We start from the raw sequence: 25,196 nt of genomic DNA on the forward strand, positions 1-25,196 counted from the left end.
TTGTCTATGCGACTGCCCTGCCTCGCGGCTCTAGGACTGGGTCCTTTCTGCCTCTTGAAAGCAGGCTTGTCGCCTTCTGCCGAACGTTGCCTCTTCATTCTGCCATTCGACGCTTCTTCCTCCTCGTACCGGGGTCAGAACCGAGGGTTTCTCGCAGCAAACCTTTTGAACTGCCTTCGACCTACTTCTACCGCTTCATGGGCCCATTCCAAGCGCTCGATCTCCACTTCTGTTGGGTCGACCACTGCTCCCAAGCGTTGTACAATTCTTAGTGCTGCACGGTACTGCGAGAGAGCTCTTTTACTTCCTCTGCTCCGTACCCTTCTCCACTCTTCTACTCCGTTTTCATTTGTGTGCTTCTCCAACACGGAGTTCATTGAATCAGCACTACTCTCGCTCCCCGAGTCCGACGCATCGCTTAATTCGTATTTGTCGTCCTTGGATTGCGACTCAGTCCTCCTCTTTACATCCTCCTTATTACATTCAGGTAATGAGTTGTTCATCTTGGTCGTACGACCACCTGCCCGACAAGGCGGGCTCAGCGGTCCAGTATTATATACGGGGAAAGAACCGTCCGCCACAGCAGCGCCCCTTACTGCGGTAAGGCCATAACTACTTCCCGAGATGGCCTGGTATCGGGAAGGCTCCGTTCGAATACAGCCGAATTTATCCCCTGGCTGCAAATCGTCCAATAGGCACGGCCCGCATAACACCCTGGATTAGGGGGTTGGCAGTTCTTGGTCACCGACATCCCGCCGCCCTCCTATGAGGCGAAACGGCGTAGATGTCAGTCCTAAACAGCTACGCCTCATAGTCGGGCGCTATGGAGTTCGGCTAAGCCCTCACACCAACGACAAGGTGCCTACCTTAGTGAGGGGATGCCGGAAGGTACCCCAAATAATCCCGAAATAGTCCCGAAATGGCCCTGATTGGATCCCGGACGGATCCCGAAAACCATCTAGCAATGATGCCGGAAGCTACCCCAAATGATCCCGTATTAGTCGAGAAAAAGTCCAGAAATGACCCCGACGGGATCCCGAACGGATCCCGAAAACCATACAGAAATGATGCCGAAAAGGTCCCCAAATGATCCGGTATTAGTCGAGAAAAAGTCCCGAAATGACCCCGACGGGATGCCGGACGAATCCCAAAAACCATCCAGAAATGATGCCGGAAGGGACCCCAAATGATCCCGAAAAAGTCCCGCAATTATTCCGACGGGATCCTGAACGGATACCGAAAACCATGCAGAAGTGATGCCGGAAAGGTCCTCAAATGATCACCTAATAGCCCCAAAATGATTCTGACGGCATCCCGGACAGATCCCGAAATCCATCCAGAAATGATCTTGGGCTGGTCCCAAAATGATCCCGAAATAGTCTCGAAAAAGTCCAGAAATTACCCTGACGGGATCCCGGACGAATCCTGAAAACCAATCTTAAATGTTGCCGAAAAAGTCCCGAAATGACCCTGATAGGACCCCGAAAGGATCCCGAAAACTCTCCAGAAATGATGCCGGAAAGGTCCTCAAAAGATCTCCTAATAGTTCCGAAAAGAACCTGAGGGGATCCCGAACGGATCCCGATAACTATGCAGAAATGATACCGAAAGGGCCCACAAATTATCCCGTATTAGTCGAGAAAAAGTCCCAAAATGGCCCCGACGGGATGCCGGACGAATCCCAAAAACCATCCATAAATGATGCCGGAAGGGACCCCAAATGATCCCGAAAAAGTCCCGCAATTATTCCGACAGGATCCTGAACGGACACCTAAAACCATCCAGAAGTGATGCCGGAAAGATCCTCAAATGATCACCTAATAGTCCCAAAATGACCCTGACGGCATCCCGGACGGATCCCGAAATCTATCCAGAAATGATCTTGGGAAGGTCCCAAAATGATCCCGAAATAGTCTCGGAAAAGTCCCGAAATTACCCTGACGGGTTCCCGGACGAATCCTGAAAGCCATCCTTAAATGATCCGAAAAAGTCCCAAAATGACCCTGACGGGATCCCGAAAGGATTCCGCAAACAATCCAGAAATGATGCCGGAAAGGTCCTCAAATGATCTCCTAATAGTCCCGAAATGACCGTGACGGGATCCCGACAACTATCCATTCCGAAAGGGTCCGCAAATGATCCCGTATTAGTCGAGAAAAAGTCCCGAAATGACCACGACGGGATCCCGGACGAATCCCAAAAATTATCCAGAAATGATGCCGGAAAGGTTCCCAAATGATCCCCTAATAGTCCCAAAATTACCCTGATGGGATCCCGGACGGATCCCGAAAACCATCCAGAAATGATGCCGGTAGGTATCCCAAATGATCCCGAAATAGTCCCGAAATGACCTCGTCGGCATCCCGGACGGATCCCGAAAATTATCCAGAAATGATGCCGGAAAGGTTCCCAAATGATCCCCTAATAGTCCCAAAATTACCCTGATGGGATCCCGGACGGATCCCGAAAACCATCCAGAAATGATGCCGAAAGGGTTCCCAAATGATCCCGTATTAGTCGCGAAAAAGTACCGGAAAGACCCCGACGGGATCCTGGACGGATCCCGAAAACCACCCAGAAATGATGCCGAAAGGGATCCCAAATGATCCCGTATTAGTTGCGTAAAAGTCCCGAAATGACTCCAACGGGATCCCGGACGGATCCCGAAAACCATCCAGAATTGATGCCGGAAGAGCCCCAAAATGATACCGAAAAAGTCCCCAAATGACCCCGACGAGATCCCGGACGGATCCCGAAAACCATCCAGAAATGATGCCGGAAGAGCCCCCAAATGATCCCGAAAGAGTCCCCAAATGACCCCGACGAGATCCCGGACGGATCCCGAAAACCATCCAGAATGATGCCGGAAGAGCCCCCAAATGATCCCGAAAGAGTCCCCAAATGACCCCGACGAGATCCCGGACGGATCCCGAAAACCATCCAGAAATGATGCCGGAAGAGCCCCCAAATGATCCCGAAAAAGTCCCCAAATGACCCCGACGAGATCCCGGACGGATCCCGAAAACCATCCAGAAATGATGCCGGAAGGGTCCCCAAATGATCGCGAAATAGTCCCGAAATGATTCCGGAATAGTCCAGAAAATGTCCCAAAATAACCCCGACGGGATCCCGGACGGATCCCGATAACTATACAGAAATGATCCCGGAAAGGGTCCCAAAATGATCCCGAAATAGTCCCGAAAAAGTCCCGAAATTACCCCGGCGTAATCCCGCACCGATCCCGAAAACCATCCAGAAATGATCCCGGAAGGGTCTCGATATGACCCTTACGGGATTACAAATAAGGTGAAGCTAATTATAAAACCATGTTAATAAGGCAGCAGGCGCATTGGAGCGAATAAAAAGTTACATAGAAACATACAGGTAAGCTAATAAAAGCGTGCTAATAAAAACAATTGATGGAGGGCGGATGGCGGGAGTAGAGGAGAGGACCACTGATCGTTCCTCCAAGATTTCTAGATCTCGTTCTGTATGTACCAGATACCAAAAACTATTGATTTAGGAGAAAATTTATATTGAGTTATAACAATTTATAGATTTTACACCAGAGGGGGAGATAAAGGGGGGCGGGCGGAAGGTGTCACTGCTTACTTTGTAAGCCCTCGACTTATTTGACCCCTTGAGTCTGTGATATTGGTGAAGGCCAGTATACGTAAAGTTATAATGTGTAAAAATTATTGAAAAATACTTTCTCGAAGGGGTCGTGGGACCCCCACCCCTCTTTCCATATTCGAAAAAAATTTCGCTAGTAGACTTCTGTCTGTGTCCCAAATTTCATCAAAATCCGTGTAGCCATTCTGGAGTGATTCAGTCGCAAGCACGAAAAAATATAATAATTAAATTATAACTGTTCCTATTGGCTATATGTGTGCAAAATTTTATCCAAATCGGTCCAGCCGTTCTTGCGTGATTGAGTCACAAAGACAAACGTCTGGACAAACATCCAAACATCCAAACATCTAAACATCCAAACATCTTCACATCCAAACTTTGCCATTTATAATATATATATATTAGATTAGATATTAGATTACCTTGGCGGGTCCAACACCGGTTTGGAGACCAAAACTATATCCGCGCAAAACACTTATGTTGACAATTTTTTTTTATGGGTACCACGAAATCATCAAAATTACAACAACCACATGAAATTTTTCAAAATTTCTTTTGCAAATATCTCTTGACAGACCTAAATTTTTTTACCTCCGCTTTCGGATTCGCGATCCTGGATCCAAAACGCGCCTTTTGATACCCCTCTTGATATTTTTGGACATTTATTAAGAGTGTCATGCTGTCGTATAGAATTACCAAATATGTTACAGTTTACTACATATTTTTGTTATGAAAACAACACCAAAAAAAAAATAAATGAAAATGTGAGAGCAGTGAGAATTTTAAAATTTTTTTAAACTTCATTTCGGCTCTCACCGGTTTTACCTTGTAATATTTATACCATGACGCAGACATTAGCTATCAGCCGGTGGCAAAATCCTGAGCGAGATAAATAATTTTGCATGTAAATGCAACAACAACGATTTGAGCCAGATAAATCCAGATAGAAGTCTGGTTCAATTTGTGAACCAGATAATTTGTTAATTACTTCTTTTTAGTTTGGCAACGCTGCCTTTAATAAACCTACTTTTTCAAAAATAGATGTCGCTGCTTAGCCTTTCGCCGTATGAGTTAAATGAAAAACAGCGGCGACATCTGTCTATCACATTTACGTGTGCGAAAATTTCACGACATCTGCTTCTCAAGTCTCTCAATGATCCAGAGCATTCCCGTGAGAATTGAGCGTGAGCCAGAGCTGTAAAACTCACTGAAAGACGGCAATTGTATACCTGTACCATGGCGGAACGATACAAGGTGGCAGCATGGGACAGCTGATTATAAACTTTTTTTATTTGATTTAATACATAAACTTCCGGCGCACTACGATTTTGACATTTGACCATCGAATTTACAAAAACAAAGTACATGGAATTATAAGGGAAAATAATCATTAGCTATAATGTAGTTTATGTGCGTGGAGCTTTAGCTGTGTTTGACAGGCGCGGGCAGTTGGCAACGCGCATGTCAAATACAGCTACGGCCCACGTCACGCAATAAAAAACGATATACATATATACATTTTTGACGAGTGGCACGATTCATTATAAACATGGCAAATATACGTGTCGGACGTGCTCACAAAAAGTTTATTAAATAAACGTGAATTAACTCTTTAAACTAAAAAAGTAGAGTTTTTAATTAATTTCGAATGTATACCTGGCGGAAAAGACCGCCCAGACAATCACCATAAACTTTACAGAACCAACAGTATGGTGGCGGCGCCCTCCGCGCTAACATAAAGAGCAGAAGGTAACCCCACTTATCTTTCGTATTTGTGTGTGCATGGCCGGGTACGGCATGAATCTCCACCTAATTCATGGGTAGCAGAAGACAACCGTAGTTATCTTACATGGCGACCGTGAGGCTGGAGCCCGGTCTTTCCTTTTCAATTTTGGCAACGCAACGAATCGGACGTCTTTTTTTAACAGTGGTGAGTGGGAAAATTTTTCTTTGAGTTGGAAAAAAAGCAAAAGTGTGTGTGGTGCGAAAAACGTGCAAAAATATAACAATACAATTTTCTAATAAATTCGGATTCTAACACATAAATTGCTAATTAAAATTTTAACCTACGGCGTAATTTTCTAAATAAATTCAACTAAATTTGTTCTAAATAAATTTTCAATAAACTACAATGCAACTTTCTAACTAAAATTCGACAAAATCTCAATATACAATTCTCTAAATAAATTCTACTAAACTACGATATAATTTCTTAAAATAAAATTTAACAAACCTAAAATATGTTTTTCTAAATGCAACTTTAAACAATTCTACAATTCAATTTCATAAATTAAATCTAAAAACGACAGTACAATTTTTCTACATTGAATTTAATAAACCGCAAAAACAATTCTACTAATCAACATTTAACAAAAGCAAAATTCAACAAAATTAAAATACAATTTAATAATTAAAATTCAACGCAAAATTTTATAAATTCCATAAATTTTACATAACGGCACTCGCACCACGCCACGCATAACGGCAAATTTAACGGCACTCAAAAATTTTCCACCACCACCAACTTTAACACGCAAAGACGCATACCAGAAGCAGCAACAGCACCAGCAGTGATTCAGGTCTGTCAGCGCAGCAGCAGCAGTGACCAGTAAAAATAAGTAGACATATATGTATTTAACATGTTGTCTACGGGTATTTTTCTTACGCTTTATGTATGTATATTAAAACATTTATGAAACTTGTATAAAATTCGGCGTTTTCGCATTTAAATCAAAAATTTAAAATTTCAAAAATTAAAGGAAAAATTAATTTCGCATTCATATAAATTTTGGATTTTGATAAACGGTGGTTTGTTAGAAAACCAATTAATTTTTTTTATACATACGGTGGTTTTCGAAAAAACCAAGTAAATTTTTTTGACAATATGCGGTGGTTCCGTTAAAAACCAATTCAATTTTTTAATACATGCGGTGGTTCCGTGAAAACCCAAATTGAGATTTTTTTGAATAAAGCGGTGCGTCCGTGAGTACATTTTAAGACTTTTACCAATTAATACTTACATACTTTTGAGCCATTTTGAATTCAATTACTTTTTACAGATTTTTCATAAAAGTATACTGCAGTTTTAATTAATTCTTCAAATAAATGTTACATACTCCTTTAGTGACTATTAACCTGCAAATCAGTTCCCTTTTATAAAAATTTTTCCTTCTCTCTTGTTCCTTAACAATTCAACTTCAAATATAAAAGCAGACATTCAAATAAGTACTTCATTAATTTCATAGTTTGAACTACATATGTACCTTAGAAGTGGTAAGCAAGTGCAAAAAAACTCAGACTCAGAATCCGATTCCGATAATTCAGCCTCAAGGTACGAAAGTTTAGCTTCATCCTCGACCGAAGAAGTCACAAACCAGGATAATAGATTTTCTTTGTCAACAGATTTTCCAGGCTTCGAAAATTCTTCCATTAAAAATTCAACTTCTACTTTAGATTCAAATCTTAACGATTCAAATTGTGCAAAACTAACTACAACTTCTTTTACTTTAAAATCAGATCTTAACGTTCCAAATAGTACAAATGTGGCCTCATCTTCTGCTAATTCAGCTCCAGATCTTAACGATCAAATCATGGCAACACCTGAGGAAAAGAGAATTTTTATTAACACATGTGCTAATTCTATTAGAGAAAACTACAGTGGTGATCCACTAGCACTTGATTCTTTCATAGACAAAATCGCATTACTTGAACAATTCGCTACTGCAGATTTAACCGATACTTTTATAGCGTTCTTAAAATCAAAATTAGAGGGTAAAGCTCGTGAAGCATTACCAACACAAGTAACTTCAGTTAATGAAATTAAAACAGCTCTACGTAATAGGATAAAACCAGACAACTCGAAAGTTGTAGCAGGGAGAATTGCAGCGTTGCATGTTAACGTTAACAATTATACAGATTTTGCCAAAAAAGTTGAAGATTTAGCTGACTCACTTGAGCGGTCTGTTATTATTGAAGGGATCACTCAAACGAAAGCTCATGAAATGGCAGTCGAACAAACTGTTAACGTGTGTCGTTTAAATGCAAAATCAAATTTGGTAAAAACCATTTTAGCCTCAACAGCATTTACTGATCCGAAAGACGTAGTAGCAAGATTAATTGTAGAACAAAACAACGAAGTAACTGAACGTCAGGTTCTAGCTTTTCGATCACGTGGTAACAGTACATTCAGAAATTCACGTGGTAGTTATCGAGGTTTTTACCCTAACCGCGGCTATACTGGTTATAGAAACAATAGTTCATTTTCATACAATAACAACTATAATGGCAACAATAATCAAAGGTATAGGAATTATAACGGAAATAGATACCAGAATAATAACAATAATAATACGCGTTCAAATACAAATCCTAATTCAAACAATAGTAACAATAGAGATAACAATTCGAGATCATCCAACGGTAGAGGTAGAAACGCAAACGTTCGCGCTTTAAACGCCAGCGCCCCTCAGGAGCGAACACTGAGGGAGGACGAACTAAGCCAGTAAGTGAACTTCCCTCACCAATAGGCATCTATTGTTTAAATTTAAATTACTCTGATTTCATAGAATTACAACTAAACGAGTCACAAAAATTTTGTTCTTTCCTAGTAGACACTCAAGGGGACATTTCATACAAACGACATTATTAACATTACCGGTGTCACTTCTAATTCAGTTTCTACTTTAGGTAAAATTACAGCAAATTTAAATTTTTCAAACTTTTCTATTAAACATAATTTACATGTAGTAAATGAAGACTTTAATATCCCATCCGATGGCATACTGGGTAAAGATTTTCTGAAAATTACCAAATGCATTATTAATTATGAAAGAAATAGTATTTCCTTTTGGGTAGGTAATGAAAAAGTCGCGATACCAATCCTACACGGAACAGAAGGCGACAGTTGTATCATTTCTCCAAGATGCGAAATATTCAGACGTTTTGATTTAGGAGATTCACCCGAACCACTTTTCTTGGACTCGCAGGAAGTTGAAAAAGGTGTTTTCACAGCTAGGTGCATTGTTAATTCCAGTAACCCAATAATTAAAGTCATAAATACCACGGATGATATAAAGTATGTGAAAAGTAACAGCATTTGAACAGAAAAACTTTCAAATTATAATGTTTATACAATTAACAAGACAGAAACAGAAGACAAACGTACGAAAAAACTAATTTCGATTTTAAAAAATCAAATACCTCAACATGCTCATAGTAAATTAATTGACCTTTGCATAGATTATGCCGACATTTTCGCTCTTGACACGGACAAAATGACTTTAAACAACTTCTACGAGCAAAAATTAATATTGACAGACAAAGAGCCGGTATATGTTAAAAACTATAGATTGCCATACTCTCAACGCGAATAAATAAATCGCCAAGTAAATAAATTGTTAGACAATGATTTGATTGAACCCAGTTATTCCAATTACAATAGTCCCTTGATTCTAGTCCCAAAGAAAGATACAAATGGTCAAAAAGCATATCGTATTGAACCCAGTTATTCCAATTACAATAGTCCCTTGATTCTAGTCCCAAAGAAAGATACAAATGGTCAAAAAGCATATCGTATGTGCGTAGATTTTCGCGCAGTAAACAAAAAACTCATTGCTGATAAATTCCCACTAGCTAGAGTTGACGATATTTTAGACAATCTCGGTAGAGCAAAATATTTTTCCACATTAGATCTTTTTTCAAGATTTCATCAAATCCCCTTGCATCCTGACTCTCGTGATATTACGTCTTTCAGCACTGACCGTGGCGCATTTAGATGGAAAGTGCTTCCATTCGGCTTAAATATAGCACCAAATTGATTCTCACGAATGATGACAATAGCTTTTTCGGGTATACCACCCAATGTCGCATTTTTATACGTCGACGATATTATCGTCATAGGTTGTAGTGAAGCACACCATATTAAAAATCTTTCAAAAGTTTTCGATACTTGTAGGTCTTTTAATCTCAAACTTAACCCAAACTTAACCCAACCGGAAGTTACATTTTTAGGTCACAAATGTTCAGCCAAAGGTTTGTTGCCAGACGACTCTAAAATAAACGCAATTAAAAACAAGTAAGGACGGGACTGTCTTCGGCTATGCCGAAGACTTCATACCTTTCATGAATGGGGCTGAACAATAAACTTATCCCGTTCGTAATCTCCGAATAATCGGATGTATAAGATAAGAAATATCTAGTGAACAGATCTACATACCTAAACGATTTTTAAGATAAATATAAAATAAACAAGTAAGGAAGGTTAAGTTCGGGTGTAACCGAACATTACATACTCAGTTGAGAGCTATGGTGACAACATAAGGGAAAATAACCTTGTAGGAAAATGAACCGAGGGAAACCCTGGAATGTGTTTGTACGACATGTGTATCAAATGAAAGGCATTAAAGAGTATTTTATTAGGGAGTGGGCCATAGTTCTATAGGTGGACGCCATTTAGGGATATAGCCATAAAGGTGGATCAGGTTGACTCTAGAATGCGTTTGTACGATATGGGTATCAAATGAAAGGTGTTAATGAGTATTTTAACAGGGAGTAATCCTTAGTTCCATAGGTGGACGCCGTTTCGAGATACCGCCATAAAGGTGGACCAGGGGTGACCCTAGAATTTGTTTGTACAATATGGGTATCAAAAGAAAGGTGTTAACGAGTATTTTAAAAGGGAGTAATCCTTAGTTCCATAGGTGGACGCCGTTTCGAGATATCGCCATAAAGGTGGACCAGGGGTGACCCTAGAATTTGTTTGTACGATATGGGTATCAAATTAAAGGTATTAAGGAGGGTTTTAAAAGGGAGTGGTGGTAGTTGTATAGGTGGTCGCCTTTTCGAGATATCGCCATAAAGGTGGACCAGGGGTGACTCTAGAATGCGTTTGTACGATATGGGTATCAAATGAAAGGTGTTAATGAGTATTTTAAAAGGGAGTAATCCTTAGTTCCACAGGTAGACGCCGTTTCGAGATATCGCCACCAAGGTGGACCAGGTGTGACCATAGAATTTGTTTGTACAATATTGGTATCAAAAGAAAGGTGTTAATGAGTATTTTAAAAGGGAGTGATGCTTAGTTCCACAGGTGGACGCCGTTTCGAGATATCGCCATAAAGGTGGACCAGGTGTGACCCTAGAATGCGTTTGTAAAATATGGCTATCAAACGAAAGATGTTAATGAGTATTTTAAAAGGGAGTAATCCTTAGTTCCATAGGTGGACGCCGTTTCGAGATATCGCCATAAAGGTGGACCAGGGGTGACCCTAGAATTTGTTTGTACAATATGGGTATCAAAAGAAAGGTGTTAATGAGTATTTGAAAAGGGAGTGATGCTTAGTTCCAGAGGTGGTCGCCTTTTCGAGATATCGCCATAAAGGTGGACCAGGGGTGACTCTAGAATGCGTTTGTACGATATGGGTATCAAATGAAAGGTGTTAGTGAGTATTTTAAAAGGGAGTTATCCTTAGTTCCATAGGTGGACGCAGTTTCGAGATATCGCCATAAAGGTGGACCAGGGGTGACCCTAGAATTTGTTTGTACAATATGGGTATCAAAAGAAAGGTGTCAATGAGTATTTTAAAAGGGAGTAATCCTTAGTTCCATAGGTGGACGCCGTTTCGAGATATCGCCACAAAGGTGGACCAGGGGTGACCCTAGAATTTGTTTGTACAATATGGGCATCAAACGAATGGTGTTAATGAGTATTTTAAAAGGGAGTGGGCCTTAGTTCTATAGGTGGACGCCGTTTCGAAATATCGCCATAAAGGTGGACCATGGGTGACTCTAGAATGTGTTTGTACGGTATGGGTATCAAATTAAAGGTATTAATGAGGGTTTTAAACGGGAGTGGTGGTTGTTGTATAGGTGGTCGCCTTTTCGAGATATCGCCATAAAGGTGGACCAGGATGACTCTAGAATTTGTTTGTACAATATGGGTATCAAATGAAAGGTGTTAGTGAGTATTTTAAAAGGGAGTAATCCTTAGTTCCATAGGTGGACGCCGTTTCGAGATACCGCCATAAAGGTGGACCAGGGGTGACCCTAGAATTTGTTTGTACAATATGGGTATCAAAAGAAAGGTGTTAATGAGTATTTTAAAAGGGAGTAATCCTTAGTTCCATAGGTGGACGCCGTTTCGAGATATCGCCATAAAGGTGGACCAGGGGTGACCATAGAATTTGTTTGTACAATATGGGTATCAAAAGAAAGGTGTTAATGAGTATTTTAAAAGGGAGTGGGCCTTAGTTCTATAGGTGGACGCCGTTTCGAAATATCGCCATAAAGGTGGACCAGGGTGACTCTAGAATGTGTTTGTACGATCTGGGTATCAAACTAAAGGTATTAATGAGAGTTTTAAAAGGGAGTGGTGGTAGTTGTATATGTGAAGGCGTTTTCCAGATCGCGGCCAAAATGTGGACCAGGGTGACACAGAACATCATCTGTTGGATACCGCTAATTTATTTATATATGTAATACCTGCCAAGATTTTAAGGGTTTCTTATTTCGCCCTGCGGAACTTTTTCATTTTCTTCTATTTAATATGGTAGGTGTCACAACCATTTTATAAAGTTTTTTCTAAAGTTATATTTCGTGTCAATAAACCAATCCAATTTTTTTTTTAAATTATCTTCTTTTAAAAGTGGGCGGTGCCACGCCCATTGTCCAAAATTTTACTAATTTTCTATTCTGCGTCATAAATTCAACTCATCTACCAAGTTTCGTCGCTTTATCTGTCTTTGGTAATGAATTATCGCACTTTTTCGGTTTTACGAAATTTTCGATATCGAAAAAGTGGGCGTGGTTATAGTCCGATATTGTTCATTTTAAACAGTGATCTCAGATGAGTGCTCAGGAACATACGTACCAAATTTCATCAAGTTACCTCAAAATTTACTCAAGTTATCGTGTTAACGGCCATGCGGAAGGACAGACGGACGACTGTGTATAAAAACTGGGCGTGACATCAACCGATTTCGCCCGTTTTCACAGAAAACAGTTAACATCATAAAATCTATGCCCCTACCAAATTTCAAAAGTATTGGTTAATTTTTGTTCGACTTATGGCGTTAAAAGTATCCTAGACAAATTAAATGAAAAAGGGCGGAGCCACGCCCATTTTGAAATTTTCTTTTATTTTTGTATTTTGTTGCACCATGTCATTACTGGAGTTGAATGTTGACATAATTTACTTATATACTGTAAAGATATTAAATATTTTGTTAAAATTTTACTTTAAAAAAAAATTTTTTTTAAAAGTGGGCGTGGTCCTTCTCCGATTTTGCTAATTTTTATTAGGCGTACATATAGTAATAGGAGTAACGTCCCTGCCAAATTTCATCATGATATCTTCAACGACTGACAAATTACAGCTTGCAAAAATTATAAATTACCTTCTTTTAAAAGTGGGCGGTGCCACGCCCATTGTCCAAAATTTTACTAATTTTCTATTCTTCGTCATAAATTCAACTCATCTACCAAGTTTCGTCGCTTTATCTGTCTTTGGTAATGAATTATCGCACTTTTTCGGTTTTACGAAATTTTCGATATCGAAAAAGTGGGCGTGGTTATAGTCCGATATCGTTCATTTTAAATAGCGATCTGAGATGAGTGCTCAGGAACCTACGTACCAAATTTCATCAAGTTACCTCAAAATTTACTCAAGTTATCGTGTTAACGGACGGACGGACGGACGGACGGACATGGCTCAATCAAATTTTTTTTCGATCCTGATTATTTTGATATATGGAAGTCTATATCTATCTCGATTCCTTTATATATGTACAACCAACCGTTATCCAATCAAACTTAATATACTCTGTGAGCTCTGCTCAACTGAGTATAAAAATAGGTAGGTACTTTGTGTGAGGATGCAAAGTTTCAGGTTTTTTGTGGTCTGCGTGTAAAAGCTATGACTACGAATCACGTATTTCAACAATATATGACGTAAACGTAACTATTTGATGAAATGTTTTGAATTTTGAAGCTTCTAGCCGTAAAAAAGGGGCAAAAAAATACAGTTTATATGGAGTATATAATGTATGTACCACCGATCTCTATGATTTTTTCAGACAACAATATTTGCTATATACGTAAGCATTTGGTGAAATTTGAAGCTTCTAGCTGTTAAAACGGGGCAGAAATTGCGCAAAGTTTCTTATCTGAACAATCGGTTATATGAGATATATACTATATATACCACCGATGTCAATGATTTTTTCAGACAACAATATGTACTATACACGTAAGCATTTGGTGAAATTTGAAGCTTCTAGCTGTTAAAATGGGGAAGAAATTGCGAAAAGTTTCTTATCTGAACAATCGGTTGTATGAGATATATACTATGTATACAACCGATCTCTATGATTTTTTCAGACAACAATATATGCTATATACGTAAGCAATCGGTGAAATTTGAAGCTTATAGCTGTTAAAATGGGGTAGAAATTGCGCAAAGTTTCTTATCTGAACAATCGGTTGTATGAGATATATACTATATATACAACCGATCTCTATGCTTTTTTCAGACAACAATATATGCTATATACGTAAGAAATCGGTGAAATTTGAAGCTTATAGCTGTTAAAATGGGGTAGAAATTGCGAAAAGTTTCTTATCTGAACAATCGGTTGTATGAGATATATACTATATATACAACCGATCTCTATGATTTTCCAGACAACAATATATGCTATATACGTAAGCAATCGGTGAAATTTGAAGCTTATAGCTGTTAGAATGGGGTAGAAATTGCGAACAGTTTCTTATCTGAACAATCGCTTGCATGAGATATATACTATATATACAACCGATCTCTATGATTTTTTCAGACAACAATATATACTATATACGTAAGCAATCGGTGAAATTTGAAGCTTATAGCTGTTAAAATGGGGTAGAAATTGCGAAAAGTTTCTTATCTGAACAATCGGTTGTATGAGATATATACTATATATACAACCGATCTCTATGATTTTTTCGGACAACAATATATGCTATATACGTAAGTATTCGGTGAAATTTGAAGCTTCTAGCTGTTAAAATGGGGCTAAAATTTGCGAAAATATATATATATACTGTTACGAATATAAGCAAAACTAAGGAGTGCTGCCATCTCCAGGCCGATGCTAAGCAGTGACGTGAATTCACATCAATAATTCAATCATTATGTATCTACATAAACGAATCAATAATTGCGCCTACACATATGTACACATTCCGACGAGCAACATTTACATACAAGGCAGCGAGAGATGAGATGTCACACACAGATGAATTTACTTATACGCTTATGTGTGTGCGGGAGACTGTAAACTACAAACTCACATATGTACATCTGAGAAGCGCTAACAAGTAGACAATTGTAAACAAGTAGAAACTATATGAGAACTATACACACACGAATATAGTTGGTAAGTTCTGGAAATGGAAGAGCCTAGAAGTATGCAGCGTAAACTATAAAAGCGGGGCAGGCGAGTAAGAAGTAATTCAGTTTGAGTTGAGCTATCAATCAGTTTGATTAAGCACGCGATCTGGCGGCCGATAGTAGAGTTTCATTTGAGTTATCAATCAGTTTGGTTATTAAGCCAGCGAGTAGCAAAGTATAAGTGTTATTGTGAAGTACTTTAATAAAGGCCATTTTTCCATTATTCAATATTGGAGTTATTTATTCAACAGTTTAGTGATTCGAACTTAGCAGAGGATTGCAAATAAGAGGATTTGCAAGTAAATTCGTTACAATTGGTGTCAGAAGAGGAATTGTTGAATAAATTCCAGAGGACAACAAGGACATGGCAAAGTTCAGTGAATTGAAGATCCAGCAACTAAAGAAGGAGTTGGAGAGCCGTGGATTGAATACAAGCTTCGTTAAACTTGAACTTCAGGCACAGCTACGAGAGGCAATGGAAGCAGAAGGAATTGATGTGGAAGAGTATGACTTTCATCTTGATGGCGAGGAAAATGGAAGAAACACCGCAGACAATGGCGAACACAGACCTGAACATGATATTGGCTGCAATATCGGCACAAATGTCCGAAATGTCATCACAAATATCTACCAACATGACATCACAATTGGAATCACAGGAGGCACGCATTTCAGAAATGTCGACACAGATAACATCCAATATGGAAACTCAACTGGAAGAACAGAAGACATATATGGCATCACAATTGGAAGAACAGAAAACACACATGGCGTCACAAATTGCAGAACAATTAAAAGAACAAGAGGCACGCATAACATTACAGCTCGAAGCACAAGAAGAACGTATCTCAACAAAGCTGGAGGCACAGGAAACAAAATTCTCATCGCAGCTGGAGGCTGTTAGTGAACGACAAAATAAAGTGGAGGCCGAGATGGATGCTTTGAAAGATCGGATTCAGGAGTTACAATTGAACCGTCCAATCACTTCAACGTCTACTCTGAAGGTAAAATCCCTAACGTTTGATGGTTCTGTTCCATTCCAGGTATTTAAGCTCCAATTTGAGAAGACGTCGACAGCGAACAACTGGAATGATGAAGATAAAGTTGCAGCTCTGTTCGTGGCATTGAAAGGGCCAGCAGCCGAAATCTTACAGACGATTCCCGAAGGAGAGCGGAACAACTATGAAGCATTGATCGCCGCTGTCGAGAGACGTTACGGAAGCGAGCATAGGAAACAGATATTCCAAATTGAGTTGCAAAACCGCTACCAAAAAGCAAATGAGACATTGCAGGAGTTTGCTTCAGATGTTGAAAGGTTGGCTCATCTCGCAAATGCGGACGCACCCGTGGAATACACCGAGAGGGTAAAAATCCAGAGTTTTATAAATGGCATACGAGACGTGGAAACGAAGCGAGCTACATAAGCGAACCCAAAACTGACATTTGCTGAAACGGTATCACATGCATTGACTCAGGAAACTGCCTCACTATTGAGTAAACCAGCATACAAAGCTCATCGTGTGGAAGTAGAAAGGCCAGAGTGGGTAGACGCAATATTGGAGGTGCTGAAAGGATCGCAAAAGCGGAGTGAAAAAGTTATCAAATGCTTCAAATGCGGGAAGTCCGGTCACATTGCACGTCATTGCGATCTTGGTCCTAATAGTTCCAACAATGTCGGTGGCCGTAAACGCAAAGCTGGAGGAGATGAGCAAGAGCGAGTAAGAGATAAAGAACGAAAATTTGCCCCGGCTATTGAATGTCCTGTGATATCTGTGTCGCAAATTGGAAGGAAATCAAGCAGTCTTACCGTCAGAGGGAATGTGGATGGCAAGGAGCGTGTACTGACTGTAGATACGGGCGCATCTCATTCCTTGATTCGATCTGATTTGGTCTACAAGAGAGTAAAGTCATTACCTGGAGCGAGGTTGCGTACGGTCACAGGCGAATATAACCAAGTCCAGGGAGAAGTAATATGTGAAGTCCTAATTGGGAAGGTCATGGTTCTACACAAATTCGTTGTGGCGGAGATCGTTGATGAAGTTATATTGGGAGTGGATTTCTTGGTTTACCATGACATCAAGATCGATATGCAGAGAAGGGTGATGCATTATGAGAACCAAGATGTGCCACTTAACTTCAGTTTGGAAAAAGGGTTCAGCAGTAAGCGAGTGCTGGTGGAGGAGATTCGACAGAGACCACGAAAGTCAAGGAAAGTAGATCGAGCAAAGGTTGATGGATCGAATGTGCCAAATATAGCGAAATTAAAAGTACCTGCGAGGAAAAGAACGGCATCAACAAACCCTAATGGACGCACTAAAATGACTGAAAGAATTTTTCAGAAAGAATGCAAGGATGGTTTCAAGCCAGCGCGCACTTTTGTTGGGAAACGTCGGAACGATACTGAGTATGTGAAGCTAATCCGTCAAGAACAAGCTCTACAAAGTAGTTCTTCATTGGCCAAGCAACAGAGTGCGAGAGAACGATCCAGAATAATGAGTAGTAAGATGGAACACAGGTACGACAGGGAAAATAATTCTGAAGGTTTCCGGAATGGAGATTTGGTACAAAGTTGTGAAGAAGATCAGTGATACCATCTACCGCATACAAACCACTGGGAAACCACGGATTAGAAGGGTGGTACATTTGGAGATGCTAGCGGCGTTTAGATTGGGAGATTTGTCTGATCGGGACGATCAGACTTAGGTGGAGGGCAGTGTTACGAATATTAGCAAAACTAAGGAGTGCTGCCATCTCCAGGCCAATGCTAAGCAGTGACGTGAATTCACATCAATAATTCAATCATTATGTATCTACATAAACGAATCAATAATTGCGCCTACACATATGTACACATTCCGACGAGCAACATTTACATACAAGGCAGCGAGAGATGAGATGTCACACACAGATGAATTTACTTATACGCTTATGTGTGTGCGGGAGACTGTAAACTACAAACTTACATATGTACATCTGAGAAGCGCTAAAAAGTAGACAATTGTAAACAAGTAGAAACTATATGAGAACTATACACACACGAATATAGTTGGTAAGTTCTGGAAATGGAAGAGCCTAGAAGTATGCAGCGTAAACTATAAAAGCGGGGCAGGCGAGTAAGAAGTAATTCAGTTTGAGTTGAGCTATCAATCAGTTTGATTAAGCACGCGATCTGGCGGCCAATAGTAGAGTTTCATTTGAGTTATCAATCAGTTTGGTTATTAAGCCAGCGAGTAGCAAAGTATAAGTGTTATTGTGAAGTACTTTAATAAAGGCCATTTTTCCATTATTCAATATTGGAGTTATTTATTCAACAGTTTAGTGATTCGAACTTAGCAGAGGATTGCAAATAAGAGGATTTGCAAGTAAATTCGTTACAATACTATATATATATACTATATATACCACCATATATATACTATATATACCACCGATCTTTATGATTTTTTCAGACAACAATATATGCTATATACGTAAGCATTTGTTAAAATTTGAAGCCTCTAGCTCTTAAAATAGGGCAGTAATTACGAAAAGTTCCTTATCTGAACAATCGGTTGTGGGGGATATATACTATATATACGACCGATCTCATCACTTTTTTCAGGCAACAATATGTGCAATATACGAAAGTATATGGTGAAGTTTGAAGCTTCAATCTGTTAAATTGGGTAAGATATTACAAAAATCCTCTTTTTCTGAAAAATCGGTTGTATGGAGGATATATGCTATAGTGGTCCGATCCGGTCGGTTCCGACAAATGTCTAATCGGACACCCAAATACACCCGCTCATCAAATTTTATCAAGATATCTCAAAAATTGAGGGACTAGTTTGCATACAAACAGACAGACGGACAGACTGACAGACTGACAGACGGACAGACGAACAGACGGACAGACGGACATGGCTAAATCAACTCAGCTCTTCAATCTGATTATTTCGGTATACTTAATGGTGGGTCTATCTATTTTCCTTTAAGGACGTACAATTTTCGGTTTCGTGACGAAATTAATATACCATTTCATTTTCATGAAAGGTATAACAAGTAAGGACGGGACTGTCTTCGGCTATGCCGAAGACTTCATACCATTCATGAATGGGGCTGAACAATAAACTTATCCCGTTCGTAATCTCCGAATAATCGGATGTATAAGATAAGAAAAATCTAGTGAACAGATCTACATACCTAAACGATTTTTAAGATAAATATAAAATAAAAAATAGGTAGGTACTTTGTGTGAGGATGCAAAGTTTCAGGTTTTTTGTGGTCTGCGTGTAAAAACTATGACTACGAATCACGTATTTCAACAATATATGACGTAAACGTAACTATTTGATGAAATGTTTTGAATTTTGAAGCTTCTAGCCGTAAAAAAAGGGCAAAAAAATACAGTTTATATGGAGTATATAATGTATGTACCACCGATCTCTATGATTTTTTCAGACAACAATATTTGCTATATACGTAAGCATTTGGTGAAATTTGAAGCTTCTAGCTGTTAAAACGGGGCAGAAATTGCGCAAAGTTTCTTATCTGAACAATCGGTTATATGAGATATATGCTATATATATCACCGATGTCAATGATTTTTTCAGATAACAATATGTACTATACACGTAAGCATTTGGTGAAATTTGAAGCTTCTAGCATTTGGTGAAATTTGAAGCTTCTAGCTGTTAAACGGGGCAGAAATTGCGCAAAGTTTCTTATCTGAACAATCGGTTATATGAGATATATACTATATATACCACCGATGTCAATGATTTTTTCAGACAACAATATGTACTATACACGTAAGCATTTGGTGAAATTTGAAGCTTCTAGCTGTTAAAATGGGGAAGAAATTGCGCAAAGTTTCTTATCTGAACAATCGGTTGTATGAGATATATACTATATATACAACCGATCTCTATGCTTTTTTCAGACAACAATATATGCTATATACGTAAGAAATCGGTGAAATTTGAAGCTTATAGCTGTTAAAATGGGGTAGAAATTGCGAAAAGTTTCTTATCTGAACAATCGGTTGTATGAGATATATACTATATATACAACCGATCTCTATGATTTTCCAGACAACAATATATGCTATATACGTAAGCAATCGGTGAAATTTGAAGCTTATAGCTGTTAGAATGGGGTAGAAATTGCGAAAAGTTTCTTATCTGAACAATCGCTTGTATGAGATATATACTATATATACAACCGATCTCTATGAGTTTTTCAGACAACAATATATGCTATATACGTAAGCAATCGGTGAAATTTGAAGCTTATAGCTGTTAAAATGGGGTAGAAATTGCGAAAAGTTTCTTATCTGAACAATCGGTTGTATGAGATATATACTATATATACAACCGATCTCTATGATTTTTTCGGACAACAATATATGCTATATACGTAAGTATTCGGTGAAATTTGAAGCTTCTAGCTGTTAAAATGGGGCTAAAATTTGCGAAAATATATATATATACTGTTACGAATATTAGCAAAACTAAGGAGTGCTGCCATCTCCAGGCCGATGCTAAGCAGTGACGTGAATTCACATCAATAATTCAATCATTATGTATCTACATAAACGAATCAATAATTGCGCCTACACATATGTACACATTCCGACGAGCAACATTTACATACAAGGCAGCGAGAGATGAGATGTCACACACAGATGAATTTACTTATACGCTTATGTGTGTGCGGGAGACTGTAAACTACAAACTCACATATGTACATCTGAGAAGCGCTAAAAAGTAGACAATTGTAAACAAGTAGAAACTATATGAGAACTATACACACACGAATATAGTTGGTAAGTTCTGGAAATGGAAGAGCCTAGAAGTAGGCAGCGTAAACTATAAAAGCTGGGCAGGCGAGTAAGAAGTAATTCAGTTTGAGTTGAGCTATCAATCAGTTTGATTAAGCACGCGATCTGGCGGCCGATAGTAGAGTTTCATTTGAGTTATCAATCAGTTTGGTTATTAAGCCAGCGAGTAGCAAAGTATAAGTGTTCTTGTGAAGTACTTTAATAAAGGCCATTTTTCCATTATTCAATATTGGAGTTATTTATTCAACAGTTTAGTGATTCGAACTTAGCAGAGGATTGCAAATAAGAGGATTTGCAAGTAAATTCGTTACAATTGGTGTCAGAAGAGGAATTGTTGAATAAATTCCAGAGGACAACAAGGGCATGGCAAAGTTCAGTGAATTGAAGATCCAGCAACTAAAGAAGGAGTTGGAGAGCCGTGGATTGAATACAAGCGGCGTTAAACTTGAACTTCAGGCACAGCTACGAGAGGCAATGGAAGCAGAAGGAATTGATGTGGAAGAGTATGACTTTCATCCTGATGTCGAGGAAATAACAAAAATGGAAGAAACACCGCAGGCAATGGCGAACACAGACCTGAACATGATATTGGCTGCAATATCGGCACAAATGTCCGAAATGTCATCACAAATATCTACCAACATGTCATCACAATTGGAATCACAGGAGGCACGCATTTCAGAAATGTCGACACAGATAACATCCAAGATGGAAACTCAACTGGAAGAACATAAGACATATATGGCATCACAATTGGAAGAACAGAAAACACACATGGCGTCACAAATTGCAGAACAATTAAAAGAACAAGAGGCACGCATAACATTACAGCTCGAAGCACAAGAAGAACGTATCTCAACAAAGCTGGAGGCACAGGAAACAAAATTCTCATCGCAGCTGGAGGCTGTTAGTGAACGACAAAATAAAGTGGAGGCCGAGATGGATGCTTTGAAAGATCGGATTCAGGAGTTACAATTGAACCGTCCAATCACTTCAACGTCTACTCTGAAGGTAAAATCCCTAACGTTTGATGGTTCTGTTCCATTCCAGGTATTTAAGCTCCAATTTGAGAAGACGTCGACAGCGAACAACTGGAATGATGAAGATAAAGTTGCAGCTCTGTTCGTGGCATTGAAAGGGCCAGCAGCCGAAATCTTACAGACGATTCCCGAAGGAGAGCGGAACAACTATGAAGCATTGATCGCCGCTGTCGAGAGACGTTACGGAAGCGAGCATAGGAAACAGATATTCCAAATTGAGTTGCAAAACCGCTACCAAAAAGCGAATGAGACATTGCAGGAGTTTGCTTCAGATGTTGAAAGGTTGGCTCATCTCGCAAATGCGGACGCACCCGTGGAATACACCGAGAGGGTAAAAATCCAGAGTTTTATAAATGGCATACGAGACGTGGAAACGAAGCGAGCTACATAAGCGAACCCAAAACTGACATTTGCTGAAACGGTATCACATGCATTGACTCAGGAAACTGCCTCACTATTGAGTAAACCAGCATACAAAGCTCATCGTGTGGAAGTAGAAAGGCCAGAGTGGGTAGACGCAATATTGGAGGTGCTGAAAGGATCGTAAAAGCGGAGTGAAAAAGTTATCAAATGCTTCAAATGCGGGAAGTCCGGTCACATTGCACGTCATTGCGATCTTGGTCCTAATAGTTCCAACAATGTCGGTGGTCGTAAACGCAAAGCTGGAGGAGATGAGCAAGAGCGAGTAAGAGACAAAGAACGAAAATTTTCCCCGGCTATTGAATGTCCTGTGATATCTGTGTCGCAAATTGGAAGGAAATCAAGCAGTCTTACCGTCAGAGGGAATGTGGATGGCAAGGAGCGTGTACTGACTGTAGATACGGGCGCATCTCATTCCTTGATTCGATCTGATTTGGTCTACAAGAGAGTAAAGTCATTACCTGGAGCGAGGTTGCGTACGGTCACAGGCGAATATAACCAAGTCCAGGGAGAAGTAATATGTGAAGTGCTAATTGGGAAGGTCATGGTTCTACACAAATTCGTTGTGGAGGAGATCGTTGATGAAGTTATATTGGGAGTGGATTTCTTGGTTGACCATGACATCAAGATCGATATGCAGAGAAGGGTGATGCATTATGAGAACCAAGATGTGCCACTTAACTTCAGTTTGGAAAAAGGGTTTAGCAGTAAGCGAGTGCTGGTGGAGGAGATTCGACAGAGACCACGAAAGTCAAGGAAAGTAGATCGAGCAAAGGTTGATGGATCGAATGTACCAAATAAAGCGAAATTAAAAGTACCTGCGAGGAAAAGACCGGCATCAACAAACCCTAATGGACGCACTAAAATGACTAAAAGAATTTTCAGAAAGAATGCAAGGATGGTTTCAAGCCAGCGCGCACTTTTGTTGGGAAACGTCGGAACGATACTGAGTATGTGAAGCCAATCCGTCAAGAACAAGCTCTACAAAGTAGTTCTTCATTGGCCAAGCAACAGAGTGCGAGAGAACGATCCAGAATAATGAGTAGTAAGATGGAACACAGGTACGACAGGGAAAATAATTCTGAAGGTTTCCGGAATGGAGATTTGGTACTGTTAAACAACCCTCACCGGCGGAAAGGTGTTCCAGCCCAATTTCGGTGCAGTTGGGAAGGCCCGTACAAAGCTGTGAAGAAGATCAGTGATACCATCTACCGCATACAAACCACTGTGAAACCACGGATTAGAAGGGTGGTACATTTGGAGATGCTAGCGGCGTTTAGATTGGGAGATTTGTCTGATCGGGATGATCAGACTTAGGTGGAGGGCAGTGTTACGAATATTAGCAAAACTAAGGAGTGCTGCCATCTCCAGGCCAATGCTAAGCAGTGACGTGAATTCACATCAATAATTCAATCATTATGTATCTACATAAACGAATCAATAATTGCGCCTACACATATGTGCACATTCCGACGAGCAACATTTACATACAAATCGGCGAGAGATGAGAAGTCACACACAGATGAATTTACTTATACGCTTATGTGTGTGCGGGAGACTGTAAACTACAAACTTACATATGTACATCTGAGAAGCGCTAAAAAGTAGACAATTGTAAACAAGTAGAAACTATATGAGAACTATACACACACGAATATAGTTGGTAAGTTCTGGAAATGGAAGAGCCTAGAAGTATGCAGCGTAAACTATAAAAGCGGGGCAGGCGAGTAAGAAGTAATTCAGTTTGAGTTGAGCTATCAATCAGTTTGATTAAGCACGCGATCTGGCGGCCAATAGTAGAGTTTCATTTGAGTTATCAATCAGTTTGGTTATTAAGCCAGCGAGTAGCAAAGTATAAGTGTTATTGTGAAGTACTTTAATAAAGGCCATTTTTCCATTATTCAATATTGGAGTTATTTATTCAACAGTTTAGAGATTCGAACTTAGCAGAGGATTGCAAATAAGAGGATTTGCAAGTAAATTCGTTACAATACTATATATATATACTATATATACCACCATATATATACTATATATACCACCGATCTTTATGATTTTTTCAGACAACAATATATGCTATATACGTGAGCATTTGTTAAAATTTGAAGCCTCTAGCTCTTAAAATAGGGCAGTAATTACGAAAAGTTCCTTATCTGAACAATCGGTTGTGGGGGATATATACTATATATACGACCGATCTCATCACTTTTTTCAGGCAACAATATGTGCAATATACGAAAGTATATGGTGAAGTTTGAAGCTTCAATCTGTTAAATTGGGTAAGATATTACAAAAATCCTCTTTTTCTGAAAAATCGGTTGTATGGAGGATATATGCTATAGTGGTCCGATCCGGTCGGTTCCGACAAATGTCTAATCGGACACCCAAATACACCCGCTCATCAAATTTTATCAAGATATCTCAAAAATTGAGGGACTAGTTTGCATACAAACAGACAGACGGACAGACTGACAGACTGACAGACGGACAGACGAACAGACGGACAGACGGACATGGCTAAATCAACTCAGCTCTTCAATCTGATTATTTCGGTATACTTAATGGTGGGTCTATCTATTTTCCTTTAAGGACGTACAATTTTCGGTTTCGTGACGAAATTAATATACCATTTCATTTTCATGAAAGGTATAACAAGTAAGGACGGGACTGTCTTCGGCTATGCCGAAGACTTCATACCTTTCATGAAGGGGGCTGAACAATAAACTTATCCCGTTCGTAATCTCCGAATAATCGGATGTATAAGATAAGAAAAATCTAGTGAACAGATCTACATACCTAAACGATTTTTAAGATAAATATAAAATAAAAAATAGGTAGGTACTTTGTGTGAGGATGC

General features: G+C 39.3%; 1 long non-coding RNA gene across 1 annotated transcript in view; it reads left to right on the plus strand.

Moving 5' to 3' along the window:
• The window catches only part of LOC137249564 (uncharacterized), a 148,950-nt gene that overhangs the window by 29,027 nt on the left and 94,727 nt on the right, over nt 1-25,196 (plus strand). The window lies entirely within an intron of this gene.

This window comes from Eurosta solidaginis, chromosome 4 (assembly GCF_040869045.1).
Source record: "Eurosta solidaginis isolate ZX-2024a chromosome 4, ASM4086904v1, whole genome shotgun sequence".
Classification (NCBI taxonomy): domain Eukaryota; kingdom Metazoa; phylum Arthropoda; class Insecta; order Diptera; family Tephritidae; genus Eurosta; species Eurosta solidaginis.